This window comes from Hippopotamus amphibius, chromosome 8 (assembly GCF_030028045.1).
Source record: "Hippopotamus amphibius kiboko isolate mHipAmp2 chromosome 8, mHipAmp2.hap2, whole genome shotgun sequence".
NCBI lineage: Eukaryota > Metazoa > Chordata > Mammalia > Artiodactyla > Hippopotamidae > Hippopotamus > Hippopotamus amphibius.
Genome location: NC_080193.1, coordinates 17,738,723 through 17,756,498, shown reverse-complemented (window position 1 = coordinate 17,756,498; position 17,776 = coordinate 17,738,723). Strand labels below are relative to the sequence as shown.

The 17,776-nt window shown below is 46.0% G+C and overlaps 1 protein-coding gene across 1 annotated transcript in view; it reads right to left on the bottom strand.

Annotated features, from left to right (window-relative positions):
* ATXN2 (ataxin 2) overlaps nucleotides 1-2,253 on the bottom strand; it is a 145,112-nt gene extending 142,859 nt beyond the window's left edge. Inside the window, exon 1 of the mRNA XM_057746834.1 lies at nucleotides 2,199-2,253. The gene's annotated coding sequence lies outside the window, so the exon portion shown is untranslated. The remainder of the gene's footprint in view (nucleotides 1-2,198) is intronic.
* Nucleotides 2,254-17,776: the final 15,523 nt, after the last annotated feature.

The following is a 17,776-nucleotide window of genomic DNA, read 5'->3' as shown; positions in this document are numbered from 1 at the left end:
TGTGGTAAAGTATACAAAAAATTGACCATTTTAACCATATTTAAGCAGCCAGTTCAGTGGCATCAAGTACATTCACACTGTTGTGTAACCATCAATACGGTCTGTTTCGATGAACCAGTTTGCAAGGTAGAAATAGAGACACAGATCGAGGCGGGGAGGAGAGGGTGGGATGAATTGGGAAATTGGGATTGACATATATACACTAATATGTATAAAATAGATAACTAATGAGAACTTGTTGTATAGCACAGGGAACTCCACTTTGCTGTACAGTAGAAACTAACACAACATTGTAAAACAACTATATCCCAATTAAAACAAAAAAAAAAGAATGAAGCTTAAGACTATTTCAATAGGGCTTCCCTGCTGGCGCAGTGGTTAAGAATCCACCTGGCAACGCAGGGGATACGGGTTCGATCCCTGGTCCCGGAAGATCCCACATGCCGCAGAACAACTAAACCCGTGTGCCACAACTACTGAGCCCACATGCTGCAACTACTGAAGCCCATGAGCCTAGAGCCTGTGCTCTGCAACAAGAGAAGCCACCACAATTAGAAGCCCGAGCACCGCAAGGAAGAGTAGCCCTGGCTCTCCGCAACTACAGAAAGCCCGTGCACATCAATGAAGACCCAATGCAGCCAATAAATATAAATAAATAAATAAATTTTTAAAAAATTATTAAAAAAAAATTCTGCTTGCTAAGTGAGAATACCTATAAGCTTCATTTAAAAAAAAAAAAAAAGACTATTTCAAAAAAAAAATACTGTCTGTTTCCAGGACTTTTTCATCATCCCAAACTGACACCCAGTACCCATTGCCCACTTCCCCAGCCCCTAATGCCCACCATTCTACTTTGTTTCTATGAATTTGACTACTCTAGGGACCCCATGTAAGTGGAATAATACAATATGTGACCTTTTTCTTCATGCATCTTTCCCTTAGCATGATGTCTTTAAGGTTCATCCATGTTGTAGCGTATCAGAACTTCATTCCTTTTTAAAGCCGAATAATATTCCATTGTGTATATATCCATTGAGTATATATCACAACCCACTCTTTCCCCGTATTTCAGAGGAGAAAACTCAGTCACAGAACGGTTAAGTAGCTCGCTCAAGGGGACAGCTAGTAAATAGTACAGACCTGGTGTGAACATGGGATGCTGAGTTTCAGATCTGAACTCCTCTCTACCCATGTACACAGAGACATTTGCACCAAGATATTCCCTGCAGCACTGCAACAACCAAAACAGGGGACCAGTTAGATACAGTGTAAGATGTCCAAACAGCCGAATAGGATACACACGTGGCAAATAATGTAGCAGCTGTATTTAGATAAACAAGGAAGAGGATCTCTGAGATGTTATCAAGAGGAAAAGATAAGGTACAAAACAGTGAGTGTGGGCTGCTAACATTAAGGTTTTTGAAAAGGTAGGGCAGGAAATAACATAAACATAAGCTCATAGACTTCCCTGGTGGTCCAGTGGGTAGGACTCCGTGCTCCCAATGCAGGGGGCCCTGGTCCCATCCCTAGTTGGGGAACTAGATCCTGCATACGTGCATCAACTTAGAGTTCTCATGCCACAACTAAAAGATCCTAAGTGCCACAACTAAGACCCGGCACAGCCTAAATAAATAAATAAATGAAAAGGAATAATATAAGCTCACCTGTGCTTAAACTACCTCTGGAAGGCAACAAACTGATAACATTGTTTGCTCCCTGGGAAGGAAGATTGGAGATTAGTAAAAAGGAGACCTATTATTTACCCTTTGGAACTACAGTATTTGAATTAAGTAAATATTACCATTTCTTACAGCTTTATAGAGGTGTAACTGACATACAACAGATTGCATATATTTTGTGTTTCATTTGATTGCTTCTGACACATATACACCTGTAAAACATCGCCACAATCCAGATATGAACATACTCATCACCCTCTAAAGTTTCCTTGTGCCCTTTTGTAATCCATCCCACAGCCCCACAGCCCAGGTATTCCTTTTTTTTTTTTTTTTTTTTCAGTGAAAAAAGTAGCAATAAGATTTTAAGAAAAAAAAAAAGTGGCAATAAGAACCCAGATGTCCATCAATGGATGAATGGATAGACACAACGTGGTCTTTACAACAGAATAATATTCAGCCTTAAAAAGGGAGACGATTCTGACTCATGCTACAACATGGATAAAATTTCTTTTAACTTACTGATCACTGCCTCCTTCTGGAGACGCTTCGGTCACGCGGCTCCCTCGCCTTGATTCTTGCTCCGTTCTCCCCGTCCCTCACTGGTGGCTCCTTCTCCATCTCCTTCACTAGTCCTTCCTCACCTCCCTGACCTCTCAGCATGGACACACCCTCGGTTCAGCCCATCCACAGGCCCTAGATAGTTTCTCATCCAATCACACTTACAACCTCAAGTACCGCAAAGTCCCTGAAGATTCCCGCGTTGTTTGTTTTTTTAGATTGATTTATTCATTTGTTTATTTTTTGGCTGCATTGTGTCTTCATTGCTGTGCGTGGTCTTTCTCTGCTTGTAGTGAGCAGGCTTCTCATTTCGGTGGCTTCTCTTGTTGCAGAGCACAGGTTCTAGGCACACAGGCTTCAGTAGTTGTGGCACATGGGCTCAGTTGTTGTGGCGCATGGGCTTAGCTGCTCTTTGGCACGTGGGATCTTTCTGGACCAGGGATCGAACCCATGTCCCCTGCATTGGCAGGCGGATTCTTAACCGCTGCGCCACCAGGGAAGTCCCTCTTGCATTGTTTCCTCCAGCCCCAACCCCTCCCTCATGAACTCCAGGCTGTTTACTTGACGTCTCCCACCGAGATTTCTAACGGACTTCTCATACTCAGCATGTCACCAGAGCTCAGCTCTGCGTGTCGCAGTTCCCCCACCTCAGGAAACTCTACCTCCAGTCTTCAGCCACTCAGATATACCACCACCACCAACAACAACAATAAACGGACTGTTCCTGGCTCCTCTTTTTCTCACTCCCCACCTCCAGTGCATCAGCAGATCCTGTTGGCTCCACCTTCAGTTATGACCAGGATCTGCTATTTCTCCCACCTCCATCATTCACACCCTAGTCCAAGCCACCATTATCTTCCATCCTCATGGTTGCTGGAGTCTCCTGACGTGTTTCCTTGCTTCCACTCCTACCCCCATTAAGCCTATTTTCCAAATAATGTCCAGAGCAATCCTTTAAAAACATAAGCCATAGCGTGTGGCTCCCCTGCTAAAAATCTTCAAATGGCTCCCACGTCAGAGCAAATGCCACATGCCTCACCTTGACTTCCAAGGTCTTAAATATCTGAACATTTACTACCTCCTCAACCTGCCATTCCTCCTACTCTTCTTCTTGGTCACCCTAGCCCAGATACACTGGCCTCCTTGAGTGTCTTCCAACCTGTCAAGGTCACTCCTGCCTCAGGGCCTTTGCATGTGCCACTCCCTCTGGCTGGAATGTCCTTCCCTCCGGTATACGCATGGCTAAGCCCTTCATTCAGATCTTTGACCTCATTTTGGGTTCTTCTTACTGGAGGAGTCTTCCCTGAGCACTCTATTATATACAACTGCACCCCTCTCATCAGTCTGTACCCCCTTAACCTGCTACATTTTTCTTCACACCACTATCACTACTAAATATATATTAGGTCGTTTCTTTATCATTTGTTGCCTTCCACTAGAAAGTAAGCCCAAAAGGGCAGGAACTTTACCGCTTGCAGTACCAAAGCCTAGAAGACTTCCTGACACTTAATAGATGCTCAACAAATATTTTAGTGAGTTAATGAATATATGTTAATGGGTCTTGTTTTATTTATTATTTTTTTAAGATTTATTTATTTATTGGATACATTGGGTCTTTGTTGCTACTCATGGGCTTTCTCTAGTTGTGGCGAGTGGGGGCTACTCTTTATTGCAGTGTGTGGGCTTCTCACTGAGGTGGCTTCTCTTGTTGCGAAGCATGGGCTCTAGGCACACAGGCTTCAGTAGCTGTGGCGCATGGGCTCAGTTGTGGCTTGCAGGCTCCAGAGCACAGGCTCAATAGTTGTGGTGCATGGGCTTAGTTGCTCTGTGGCATGTGGAATCTTCCCTGACCAGGGCTCAAACCCGGTCCCCTGGCAAGTGGATTCTTAACCTCTGCACCAGTGAAGTCCCGAATTAATGGATTTTAAATGAAGTTATGTGTGTGGTGTGTGTATGTGGGTTGTGCTTTTTGAATGCACTGCTTGAGAACCAGAGAAATGATTGACAAGGTAAAAAAGGCATATTTATATATCTATATCTATGTATATAAATACAGACAACACAGGGAGATTAGTGGAAATGGACCCAGATATAGCTATATCTGTATCTGCATCTATAGCTATCCATACTTATATGGATAGGCATAGAAATATACACTTGAGATATATCTGAGTCTATTTCCATTAAATTCTTCTGATCATGGTCAAATACATGTAACAGGTTGGCTTTTGGATTTTTTTTTCTGCTCTGTTCAGTTGTAACAAGGAGATCACATTTTTTCCCACTTTTCTGATAGTTACTTAGGAGCCTGGTTCAAAGTTGTCAGTATAGGTTTCCACTGTTCTTCTTCTGTTGGTTTTTGTTTTTAAGCACATCTCAGTGATTTTAACCTCATAAGGGCATTTATGAGGGTATTTCCAACCTCAGATTATTCAACAGCCAAGCTTTATTGGAACAGATGAAAAATAGAAGACTAGTTTTTTTTTTCCTTGCATTTTTTTTTCTTTTTAGAAAAATCAAATGTAAGATTTTGACTCTGTTGAAATAATCAGGACATTGATGGGCACCTCTAAAATCTGTCTTGTCACTTTACACTCACTAGGGTTGCCACATTCAAAACGATGGAAAATAACAAGCGTTGGCGAGGATGTGGAGAAATTGGGACCCTTGTACATTGTTGGTGGGAATGTAAATGGTGGAGCTGTTTTAGAAAACAGTTTGGCAGTTCCTCAAAAAGTTAAACAGAGAAGTACCGTATGACCTAACAATTTCAATCCTAGGTGTAAACCCCCAAAATTGAAAACGGGTACTCAGTACATGTACATGCGTGTTCATAACGGCGCCATTCACAATAACCAAAAGGTGAAGACATCTCAAATGTTCATAATTGGGTGAACGGATAAACAAAATGTAATATATCCATGCAATAGAATATTATTCTATCATAAAAAAGAATGAAGTTCTGATACCACCATGAATAAACCTCAAAAACAAGCTACGTGAAAGAATTGAGACACAAAGGGCTACATATTACATGATTTCATTTATATGAAATATCCAGAATAGGCAAGTCCAAGGAGACAGAAAGCAAATTGGTGGTTTCCAGGGGCTGGGGGGAGGAGAGGCTGGGGAGTGCCAGCTAATGGGTACAGGGTTTCCTTTTGAGATGAGGAAATCGGTTTAGAACTAGACAGAGGTGGCAGTTGCACAACACTGTAAATGTACTAAATGCCACCGAACTGTTCGCTTTAAAATGGTTAATTTTATGTTATGTGAATTTCACTTCAATAAAAAACAAAAAACAAAACCGTATCTTGGCTTCATGTTAGATCCTTTCATTTGCATAACATTGACTTTCATTATGAAATAGTTAGCATTTTTGCAAAGACCCAGTGATAAAAAGGATTGTGTGTCCCTGTAGAGAACACAAATTACAAAATTTCTAGGGCAGAGGGGACAAAACAGAGCTCCAAGTCAGAAAGGAAACTCCATCTTATTCGCCTTCTTCTGGTAAATATAAACTACTAAAGAATCTGGGGCTTAATTAAGCATTAAATTTAGCTCCTCTTTCTTTGAAACATCTTCCCTGCCTATCACAGTTACTCACCCCCAGGAGACTGCCTACAACACTCATTCACCAGCATCTATTCTTTCCTTTCTCCCGGATTTCATTCAAGCATCTCCCTTCCCCCACACAGCTCTGAGCCTCCAGGAAGCTGTCCCCAGCCCCAGAAGTGACTAATCTTAACATAATCCATTCCCCTCACCAGTGACTGATTCAAGTATAACCATGTGACTCAAATCCCATGAAAGATATGTTAGGGGAAAGCCTGACCGGTGGTATGGTGGTTTAAAAAATATGACCACAAATTCTCCGATATGCCTTCCTTTAGGAAGTGGAGCTTAATTCTAGACCCCTTAGTTACTAGCTTCAAACAAACTGGATCTGGTGGAAGTGAGGGTATGTCACTTCCAAGGTTAGGTTATTAAATGGACTGCGGCTTCCATCTTGGTTTGTCTCTTCCTCAGACAACTCACTCAGGGGAAAGCCAGCTGCCCATGTCAGGAGGGCACTCAGAGAACTTGTGGAGATCCCCACATGGCAAGGAACCAAAGCCTTCTGCAACAGCCAGTGAGGAGCTGAGGCCAACAAACATGTGAGTGAGCTTGAGAACAGGGGTCACCCCTGTCCAGGTCAACTCATACCCCTCTTCCCTATTGAAGGCAAGACTCTGTTTCAAGTGGCACAAAAACCTAGCACAAACTGGCTGAGGAATGTTTTAAACGTAGGGACTCAAACGATGTCACTGGGACTTAGTCCCTCTGCATTTCTCAGCTCTGTTATCATCTGTGTTGACTTCATTCCCAGGCAGGTCCTACTTCCGTGGTAGCAAAGATGACCCCTTATAGATCCAGGTTTCTGTTCTGACAAGCTTGGCAATCCCAGAAGCTGGATTCCTGCAAAAGTCCTGGGGCCAATGCTCATTGGGCAGAACTGTGTCACGTGTTCTTTCATGACCTTATCACTGTGGCTGGGGGGTTAGAATATCCTGACTGGCTAGGCCTGAGTCACATGACTACTTCCAGAGGGGGAGAAAGACAGTTCCCTAAAGGAAAACTGCACTTAGGAGAAGGAGAAAGTGAAAGCAACAGATCTCCACCTAACTTTTAACATCTCTTACTGCTTCCTGTGACCATGTCCAAGTCTCCTCTAACAAAACATTGGCATATCCCTCAAGCTTCTGCAGATCACTCTCCTTCCTCTGGCTGCCAAAACTCTAGACTACATGGGCTACTCCATTTCCTGGCTTTTTGTGCCCTCCTCAGTCCTGGATAACCAGGCTTTTAGCCCCACGAGTCCACTCAAAGTGCTCCAGCAGTGGCCATCAATGACCCAACACCCAGTGCAGTGGCCTCCCTTCTGTCCCTATCCCGCTTGCCCTCTTGCCTACATACTAAACCCCTGACCGCCATTTCCTGTTCCCCTGATAAGAGTGGTTTCTGGACATCTTCCCAACTGGCCCTTCTCTGACCTCTCAGGATGCTCTTTTTCTGTTTCTTTCACTCCCACCCAACTGCCATTGTTCTCCAGGCTCTGTCTTAGGCCTTCATGTTGTCTTACATCTACACTCTCTTCCGGGCCTTCTTTTTCACACCCGTAGCCTTGGTCACACATATACAATGATAAATCCCCAAATCTTTCCTACTCTTGAGCTCCGGACTCATTCCATCGGCTGCCTGCTATTCACGTCCACCTGGAAGTCCTACGGCACCTTCAGACCTGTGTGTCCAAGGTCATCTGCACTACCCTTCCTCCTCTTGGCCAGTGTCACTTCACTCCCAAGTCCAGGTTGCTTGCCCGGGTTGAATGCCAGTTCTGCTCTTTGCTAGCCAGGTGATCATGGGCAAGTTATCTCGCTCTTCTTTCTGGGCCTCAGTTTCCCTGTTTATAAAATGGAGATGATAACAAGTACCCACCTCATAGGGTTGAGTGGGGATGTTATTCCATAACACTTGTCAAGTGCTTAGCACAAGGCCTGGCATGTGTTTGGTGGTTTAGTATCAGGCAGAGGTGAAGCAGGAGAGCGATGGAAAAGAGGCCCCTGCACTGGGTCGTTGGCATGAATGTTTGATTGGTTAAAGAGAACGCTGTTCTTCCCCCTCTGATGTGCTCTGCCTCTGCTCACAGGATCATGGGGTGGTGGGAGCGGAATGTGTGGTAGAGTGAGAGTGAGAGAGAGAACGTGCGTGCCCATTGGGCTCCCCCCTAATCGCCGCAGGGCTCACTGATCCAGGCCTTGGGAGCCTGGAAACAACTTCCTCATCTGTTTCCACTTCTCTACCCCCACCAGCCTAACACTGAGACATCATCTCTCACCCGAGCTTCTGAAACGTCTTGCTGGTCTCCAGTCTCTGGTCCCCACTCATCCTCCCCAGGAACATATCAGGGTTATCTCTCTAAGACACCCATCTAGTCATGCTGCCCTTCAAGTCTCTCATTTCCCTGTCCTGCAGGGGATGAAATCCAAATTTCTTGGAGCAGTAGATAAGGCCTTTGTAACCTGACCCTATTCTCTTCCCATAGTGTACCCAGCCTGTACTAGTTTCCTACTGTTGCCGTAACAAATTGCCATAAACTTAGTGGATTAAAACTGCACAAATACATAGTCTTACAGTTGTGGCGGTCAGAAGTCCAAGATGAGTCTTACGAGGCTGAATTCAACCAGCCTCCAGTTCCTCCTGGAGGCTCTAGGGGAGAACCTGTTCCTTGCCTCTTCCTCCTCTGGACATGGTCTGCATTTCTTGGCTTGTGGCCCCACATCACATCGCCTTTTCTCCCCTCTGCTTTCATTGTCTCATCACCTTCTGTTTACTCCCCTACTTCCTAAGGACCCTCATGATTACATTTAGAGCACACCTGGGTAATCTAGGCTACCCTCCCCATTTTAACATTGTTAATTTAATCACTTCTGCAGCGTCCCTTTGCCCTAGAAGGTAATTTACACAGGTTCAGAGGGTTGAGGCGTGGACATCTTTGAGGGCCCACCAATCTGCATGTCACCCCAACATGTGACACCCCTGCTCTAGGCAGCTGGGCATCCCCTGCTGCTCTCAGGAGCCACCAGGCACTTTCTACCCTTTGTTCCTTTGCTCTCTGCTGAATGACCCCAACTTACCCCTTTCTATCTGCCAATCTCCGCACTTAACTTCAAGGCTTAGCTCAAATTGCACTTCTCTTTTTTCTAGCTTCCCTTAACCCCCAAACCAAGTAAAATGAAACACACCCTTTCTCGTATTCCCAGAGCATAGCATTTTATGACACTGAATCACAGTAACTGGTTTACATTATCTGATCACTTGTTTGATCACTTGATCTGATCACTTGAAGTCTTTAGAGTGGGGACTTCTGTTTGATCATCTTTATTGTCCTGGGCTCCCAACGCATAGCTCGTGGCATTTTAATAGAGTGCAAAAAATATTTGCTGAGTCCAACAACTGTTAGTGAAATGCATTAAGGTTTCTTAAGTTCCAGTTTGTAGAGGGATGGCTTTATGGTAGAGGTCAGCTGTTTCATCTGCCCGGTGGACGTTCCTGACCCCCTTGTTTGCATAACAGCCCCCGGCCATCCTTCCTTTGGGGAACTCTGTTTCCACTCTTCCCCACACAAAGTAGTTTACGTGGCCCTACAGGCCACAGTGCTCTGTCACATGGCATAGGCCTGGCCAGTCAGAGCCAGAGTGATCATCCCAGATAGGGGTGTGTGGCCCAGACCAGGCTAAAGAGAACGAAGTCCTGGGATTTTCCATGGAGGCTGGAGAGAGAAGGAGCCCGCCAGCTCCTGTGAGCAGCGCCTGGGGCTCTCTGGGGCCCGGCGGTTCCCATCGCCTTCCACCTGGAGGAAGCGCGCCTGCAGGCAGAGAGCTCTGGGCAGTTAGTGAGATGGCAGATGTGGGACAACAGTCCCGAAGGCCAGTCCACCCCTGAAATTGGCCTTGATAAGAGCTAAGCAATTCCCTTTTCTGCTTCCATCAGTTAGAGTTGGACTTCTGACACTTGTGCCTGAATGAATCTTGACTAACACAGGTTTTACCTTTGTAAGGATTCATGGTGTAACGCTCCGCAGGCTGTGGAAACCCAGCATCGGTGACTTCCTACTGCCCTGAAGCGCCAGGCGTCTCCTCCTCTCACCTCTCCTGCCGTTCTCTTGAGGGAGAATCATACTGATGATACTGATGGGGGTAGCATTCAAAAGTCTGGGAAGCAGGAATGAGGAGAGCAAGTAGTGAATTCATCTCCTTGACAAATACTTGATGATCTGTGATGTTGAGGGAAGGCCCTAAAGTGGTACTTTGGAGCACAGTATATTAATCAAGACTCTTTCAGTGACAGAAAATCAAGAGGAACTGGATTAAAAGAATAAATAAATAAATAAGGGAATGGAATTTATTGGCTTCTGTAACTGCAAAGTCCAGGAGTAGGGCTGACTTCAGGCATAGCTGGATCCAGAGGATCAGACAATAACATCAGGGATCGGCCCCTTTCTATCTCTCCCCTCTGCATTTTTCTGCATTGATTTTATTCTCGGGTGGGTCCCTTCCCACATGGGGGAAAAGATGGTCACCAGTGGCCCCAAATGTATTTGTTACCAGCAAAGAAGGGATGTGAGGTATATAGAGGGCAGTAAGATTAGATAAAGAGTTGGAGACTCAATTAGAAATGCTTTAGGACTTCTCTGGTGGACCCGTGGTTGGGACTTTGCCTTCCAATGCAGGGGGTGTGGGTTCGATCCCTGGTCAGAGAGGTAAGATCCCACATGCTTCGTGGCCAGAAAACCAAAACATAAAACAGAAGCAATATTGTAATTAATTCAATAAAGACTTTAAAATGGTCCACTGTTAAAAACAACAACAACAACAAAAAATGCTTTAGGCTGTAAGTAACAGAACACCCTACTGATGGGACTTAAATGATAAAGGTTTATTTACTGCATATATTAGTTGTCTGCGGATAAGTAATTCCAAGATTGGTTCTCCCTGCATGCCAGGGGCCCAGGTTCTTTTTCTCTTTCTGCTCTGCCATCCTTAGCATGTCAGCAACACTGTCCCTCTGGATCACAAAGTGGCTACTGTGACACCAAACATCATATTCTCACAATGCCTAGAGGCATTCTGGGAAGGAAGGAGGGAAGGAAGGAACGAACAAACGAACGAGGGAATGAAGAAAGGAATGAAGGGGGCAGGAGCAAAAACAGCTTTCTCATGTTCATGTTTTTCATTTCAGGAGGTAAAATCTTTTCCAGAAAACCTCAGCAGACTTCCTTCTCCATCTCATTGGCCAAAATCAAGTCACATAACCATCTCTGACCAATCTCTTGCACAGGGGAATAGGATTGACATGGTCAACTATGACCAATCATGATTCATCTCCTTGCTAAGAGAGCAGCACAGTTATCCAGATATTCACTCTCTCTGAGTTTCCGGGCTGGTGAGGCTCACCCCCCATCTTAGGAGGTGAATCATGATTGCCCTCATGGAAGGTGGGGGAAAGTCTCTTGGGAGGGCTTCTGGACCAGGTCTTTGGTGAGGTTGTTGAGCTTCTCATTTAACCAATCCAGAACTTGACCTATCTCCATTCTTGTTTTGTGAAATAATCAATCCTCTTATTGTATGAGCCATTTTGAGTTGAGATTCTGTTACTTGCAGCTGGAGGCATCCTCACTATCCTCTAACCCAGGCAAAATTTGCTCGAGGTAATACTTTGCACACTTGCCTTAGGGCTCTAAAGACAGAGGGCACAGGGCGGGCCAGCCAGCTCTGTCCTTCTAAGGTCCATGTCAACGGCAGCCTTGTCCCTACAGCCTTCCCTGGCATGCCCAGTCACGGTCATCCTGCCCTATTCTGAATCCTGCGGCATCTTTGTGCATTCTTCGAATTGCGCTTCTGAAAGCCCTGTACCTTCCTGGGGAGTGCTAGGTGCCAGCATCATACGGGTGAAAACGCCCAGTGCCTGCCTTCGGCTGTGTGACGTCTGCTTGGGTTTGCTCTCCTGGCCTTTGTTCATTCAGTCCTTCATTCATTCTTCCCAACAGTTCTGTGTTGAGGTGCTTCTCTGGGCCAGGCCTTGTGGAGATGAAGGAAAATGGTCCCCACCTTCAAAATACACGCTGTCTAGCCAGGCCACCAGCGAGCAGGATGGGGGCCCGTGACAGAGCCTGGAGGAGAGCAGGGGTGGGGAGAGCTCTAACACAGAGACCACAGAAAGTGCCCACTGAGCTAAGATCTACTTCCTTTAATCCTCCCAACAGTCACGTCAGGGGCAGACAGGGATGAAATTACTGCTCTGAGATGTCAAGTAACTTCCCCTAGATCACTCAGCCAAATAGTAGCTGAGCTAGGATTGGAACCCAGACAGGCTAACTCCAGGCCCATGCAACGTAAGCTCTGCGCCACACCGCCTGTCCAGGCTCGGTGGCCTACTGGCTAGATCTCTGCTTGTCTACAGGGAGCTCGTTGAAGGCAGGGACCACGTGCTGCCTGTCTGTGTTCCCCACAGCACTCTGCACTTAGCACTAGCTGAATGTTCAAGGAGAGGATATTATCTCCTATGTGTTAACATTGACTTGAGATCTTCTGTTTCTATGTGCCTGACATGTATTGAGCTCACGCTAAGCACTTTACAGACATTAGTGCTCTCAGTCATCATATTGGCCCTACCAGGTGAATATTATTACTACCTGCCTTTTACGGAGATGGAAGTGAAGCATAGAGAGGGTAAGGAATGGAACCTAGTTCACACAGCTGGTAAGGGGAGAAGCTGAGATTTGAACCCAGCTAGCATATATGCTTAACAACTTATCTGTAATGATTATGCAAAACAGCTTGTGTGGAGGCTCACTTCATAGTAATGCTCAATTGGAAGGAGGCTTTCTTAGGCAGGGAATGTGGGAGGCCATGGACATTAGGAGGCGAGATATCTGGGGTCTGATTCTAGCTCTGTGGCGTGATAAGGTAAAGTGAACCTTTATTCAGTCATTTGCTCCAGGAAACTGGGGACACAGCGAGGAGACAGCATGAAGCCTGGCTTCAGGGAGTTTCTAGTTACTGGAAGGAGACAGGAAAAATGTATATACAGAGAAACAGACCATGGCAGGGTGTCTTACATGCTATGAAGGAAACTAATCGTTGAGACAAAGAATAACAGCAAATGGCTGGGCCCGGGGTAGCTCAGGAGCACTCATTATCCAGCAGCGGGGACAAGGGCGGGGGACGGCCTCTCTGAAGAGGGGGACAGAAAAGTTAAGACCTAAAGGAAGGGATGGCCCCAGGCCTTCAAAGGAGGGCCTTCTGCACAGTGAGAACAGCACCTGCAGAGGTGGGAAAATGCCTGGCAAGTGAATACCACGTGCTGTGGGTTGAAGTGTGTCCCCTTCAACTTCACATGTTGAAGTTCTAACCCCCCGTACCTCAAAATGTGGCCTGGTTCAGCATCAGGTTTCTGTAGAGGCGATCAAGTTAAAATGAGGTCCTTAGGGTGGGTCCTAAACCGATACGACTCGTGTCCTTAAAAAGAGGAGTTTGCAAACAGAGATGCACCCGGAAGATGGGGGTGGGGCGAGAGCAGGAGGATGCTCTTATAAGCCACAAACACTCAAGAATGTCGGCAACACCAAGACAGGCGGGAATCCTGGAACCGAAGCTTCCCTCACAGCCCTTGGAAGAAACCGACCCTGTAGACACCTCGATCTCAGACTTTTGGCTTCCAGACTGTGAGCCAATACATTTCTTTTGTCTAAGCCATTCATTTTGCGGCACTTTGTTACGGCGGCCCCAGCAAAGCAATATCCCACATACATCTCACGGTAGCTGGGATGACAAAAGGGGGAGGGAGCATGAGAAAGGCAGTTCAGGGACAGATCACACAAGGCCTTTTGTGTGTGTGTGTGTGGCACACGGGCTTAGTTGCTCGGTGGCATGTGGGATCTTCTTGGAGCAGGGATTGAACCTATGTCCCCTGCATTAGCAGGCGGATTCTTAACCACTGCACCACCTAGGAAGCCCCACACAAGGCCTTTTAGGCTCAGGTAAGACTTCAGATTTTACTCTAAGATCCAGGAAAACCGTAGGTTGATTTTAAAACTGTCATAAGCAGAGACGTGATGCTGTGTAGAGAATGATTTGGAAGGGAGCGAAATAACAGTGGGAAGACCTGCAAGGAAGTTACTGCCATTATCTCAGTGAGGGAAGATGGTGTCTCGGATCAGGTGGTAGTTACAGGGGTGAAGACAGAAGAGGCTCCAGAGACATCTGAGCATCTGAGGGCCAGGTTCAGCTGGACCTGTTGATGCCTAGTGAGGGGGAAAGAGAAAGGAGGAATCAAGAGTGATGCCTGGATAGATGAGGATGGTTTTTTTGTTTGTTTGTTTTGTTTTTTGGGCTGCGCTGCACAGCTTGCGGGATCTTAGTTCCCCAACCAGGGATTGAGCCAAGACCCTGGCAGTGAAATCACGGAGTTCTAACCACTGGACTGCCAGGGAATTCCCAGGGATGGTTCTTATTCTGAGTTGAAGACCAGATCTGGGAGGGGGGGATGATTTGTGGAGGAGAATGAAAGAATTCCTTTCAAACACGTGAAGTCTGAGATACGAATACAACATCCCAATAGAGATATCAAGCAAGCAGGTAGATCTGTGAGTCCAGAGCTCAGAGCAGGGTCTAGGCTGGAGGTAGAAATGTGGGGATTTGACTGCATCAAGATGGTCTTTCAAATCACAGGAGTTGGTGAGCTCACCTAGAGAGTGAGGAGAAGGAAGAGGAAGGCCAGGATTGCCCCCCGAAGAATCCCCTCCTTCAGGGAGCTGGTGTGACTGAGGAGGATGCCTGATTGCTGACGTGAGGGAGAAGTCAAGGCCTGGGGCTGCCAGGCTGGTCCAGGAGACAGGGGAGGGCCTTCCTGAGGAGATGGCAGTTAAAGTCAGGTTGACTGCACGCATAGGGGCTGGCCTGGGCGGGGAGGAGTGGCTGTTGGAGGGAACAGAAGCAAAGACCAGGGGGTTAGTGTCATGAAGTATCACAGGCTGGGGGGCTTGAAACGATAGAAGCTGATTCTGTCATGGTTCTGGAGGCCACAAGTCCGAATCAAGCATTTCTGACCCATAATTGATCATGAGGCATTCTCCGATGATCCAGCCTAAGACAGCCCTTCCCTCCTGTCTCTGTACACACTTTCATTTTTTCTCCTAGCACTTAGTGTTTTGTTTTGGCCACTCTGCACAGCTTGTGGGATCTCAGTTCCCCAACAAGGGATTGAACCCAGGCCCTTGGCAGTGAAAGTGTGGAGTCCTAACCACTAGGCAACCAGGGAACTCCCATTCTAGCACTTACTGTTATCTGAAACTTTACCCAACTTTGTTTGTTTTTAGGGTGGCAATGCCTGGGACTGTTGTATTTACCATCACATCCTCAGAACCTAGACAGTATCAGGCACTTAGTAGGCCCTCTAATTACTGATAGAGCAAATAAGCCATAAAAAAAGAATATGCACAGAAAATCCTGGAAGAAATAATAATTTCCTGTGTTGAGATGAGGGTACTTTTAATTTTCCTCTCTCTATTTTTCTGCTTTAAAAGTAAAACATCCTATTTGGGGGGAGATGGAAACGTTCTGCATCTAGATTTGGGTGATGATTACACAGATGTACACAACTGATGAAACTCATCCAAATGAATGCTTAAAAGCTGCATTCTATTATGTTAATTACATCTCAAAAAATAAACACACAAACAATATACTTGTGTATTTTAAAAGAGAAAGCTCTTACTATTGCTTTACAGCAGTTAGGATATATAATTACAAACAAGATAAGTAGAAATAAGTGGAGATGTGAGTTACATCACAAAAACTGGTATTGAATCTATCATAAATGAAGTTTGACTTGTGATAAAGAAGACAAAGAAAAAGCTCTTGGATATAGCATGGATAAACAACAAGGTCCTATTGTATAGCACGGGAACTATATTCAACATCCTAAGATAAAACATAATGGAAAAGAATATTTTTAAAAATGTATATGTATAACTGAATCACTTTGCTGTACACCAGAAATTAACACAACATTGTAAATCAACTATACTTCAATTAAAAAAAACGAAACAGAAAAAGGAAGACATTTGTACACAGCCACATACACCAATCTATCCCTGCCAAATTAACACTGCTTTATAATATCTCTCAGTAGTTTATAAAAATCTTGGTCTAGGCTTTCAATCTCAATCTCCCCTATTTACTCTGTAATAAATTGAAGCCACAAATTAAGCTGAGCCCTCCAAAATCTAAAGTTTCCAGTTAGCCTGTTTATGCCTGTTTGTGCCTTTGGGGGCAGTAACTGAGTCTACACGCTCAAAGAAAGGACTCCTCAGCGTATAGATAGTTTTGTTCCCAAAGCAACTTTTTCAGCTGCGGAAACACCTCAGCTCCCGTGAAGCTCCATGTGAAAGAACCAAGGTGTCAGCTTACTTGCTTGGTGTGGCCTGGACCCTGAGTCCCCCAGGGTGAAGCAGCCAGAACAGGCAATTTCCCAAAGCCACCTAAGGGTGTAGCAGGGGAATCACTGGTGTTTTCTTCCTCCTTCTTTATCAGCTCTGGCTCAGGCTCTGCTCAAGTGGGAGAGAGCCAGGGAGAAGTCATAAAGTTCCATGAGGAGAGGGGAAGTCTTGCAGAGGGTGGGTGTACAGAACTGCTATCCTCACACAGTAGTCTTAACTCAGTACTCTGCTCTTTTCCCAAAGCAACCACAAAGCAGGAACTGGGGGCTGTGTCCTTTGTCCCCAAGTTCTAATGTTAGGGGAGCAGCAGAGCGGAGTGGTGAGGAGCCCAGATGTTGGGGTCAGACAATGCTGAGATGGGGTGCTACCCTTATCATGTGTACCAGCTATGTGACCTCACGCCAATGCTGAGATGTCCCCCACTGAGCCCTGGTTTCCTGATTTGTAAAATGGGGTAAATACCTACCTTACAGGCTGGTGCTGAGTACAAGGAAAGCACTTGACACAGTAACGGTAGTTTGGAATTCAACAAATGCGAGCTTGCCTTGGAATCAAACGCCTCAGCAAAGACAGGACTTGCTTCCGCTTCTAATTCTTGGCAAGAGCAAGGTGACTCTATCCGTTTTGGGTCCTACCAAAGAAAACGGAGATGTGGGGTCTGCCCCTCTGGCTTGTCTACTTGGGGTAACCAGGGCTGGAAAAAGAGATCTCTCAGGGGGATGTTCTTCTAGGTTTTTTCTAGTCTACTTGAGTTCACACAAGCAAACAATAATCCAATCAGGGTTCTTTGGCGTCAATTACCTCCCTTCCCACAAGAATGTTATCTCAGAAGGTGAAAAGTGTTCTTAAGAGTTCACCGAAAAGGCAGCCCTTTCCTGAAGGCTAAGGGAGAAGAGAGACGCTGCTTGGTGTGGGTTACCTTTTGGGGATTGTTCTGATTCTGAAAAGCAGTAGAACATCTTTATTGACAATGGTGAGGGGCAGTGGGGCCGCAGGGAGAGGAGGTCCCGGCATATAGGGAAAAAAAAAAAAAGGAACAGGAGAGAGCTTTAGCCTGACTGTTGGCCAAACAGAGCCAGGAATCTTGCCAAAGAGAAAGTGCAGGATTGGCAGCAACTGAGAGATCCTGTATAGACTTTTAGGAAAGATTCTGGGCCACAGCACGGGGCCTCCGGGCCAGGAGAATCTGGCGGCAGCCCCTGGCCCGGGCTTGTTCCCACGTAATTGAAGTCGAATGTGCTGGGAGGAGGGCGGCCGGAGGCTGCAGAATCTCGGTGTCCGCAGTTGGCCCTGTTTGGGATCAAAGCCAGTCAGTGTTGATTTTGCGCAGCATGGAAACAAACGCAACGAAGGCTGTTTTCCTGAGGCGTGCGTTTTGAAAGGAGGCTTTTCATTTGTCTCCCCAAGGACAGGTGGAGCGGGGAGGTGGGGGGAAGTCGTGACGTGACTCTTGTGTTGCAGTCCCTTTGGCAAACGGTTTTGGGCTCATAGTTTCCGA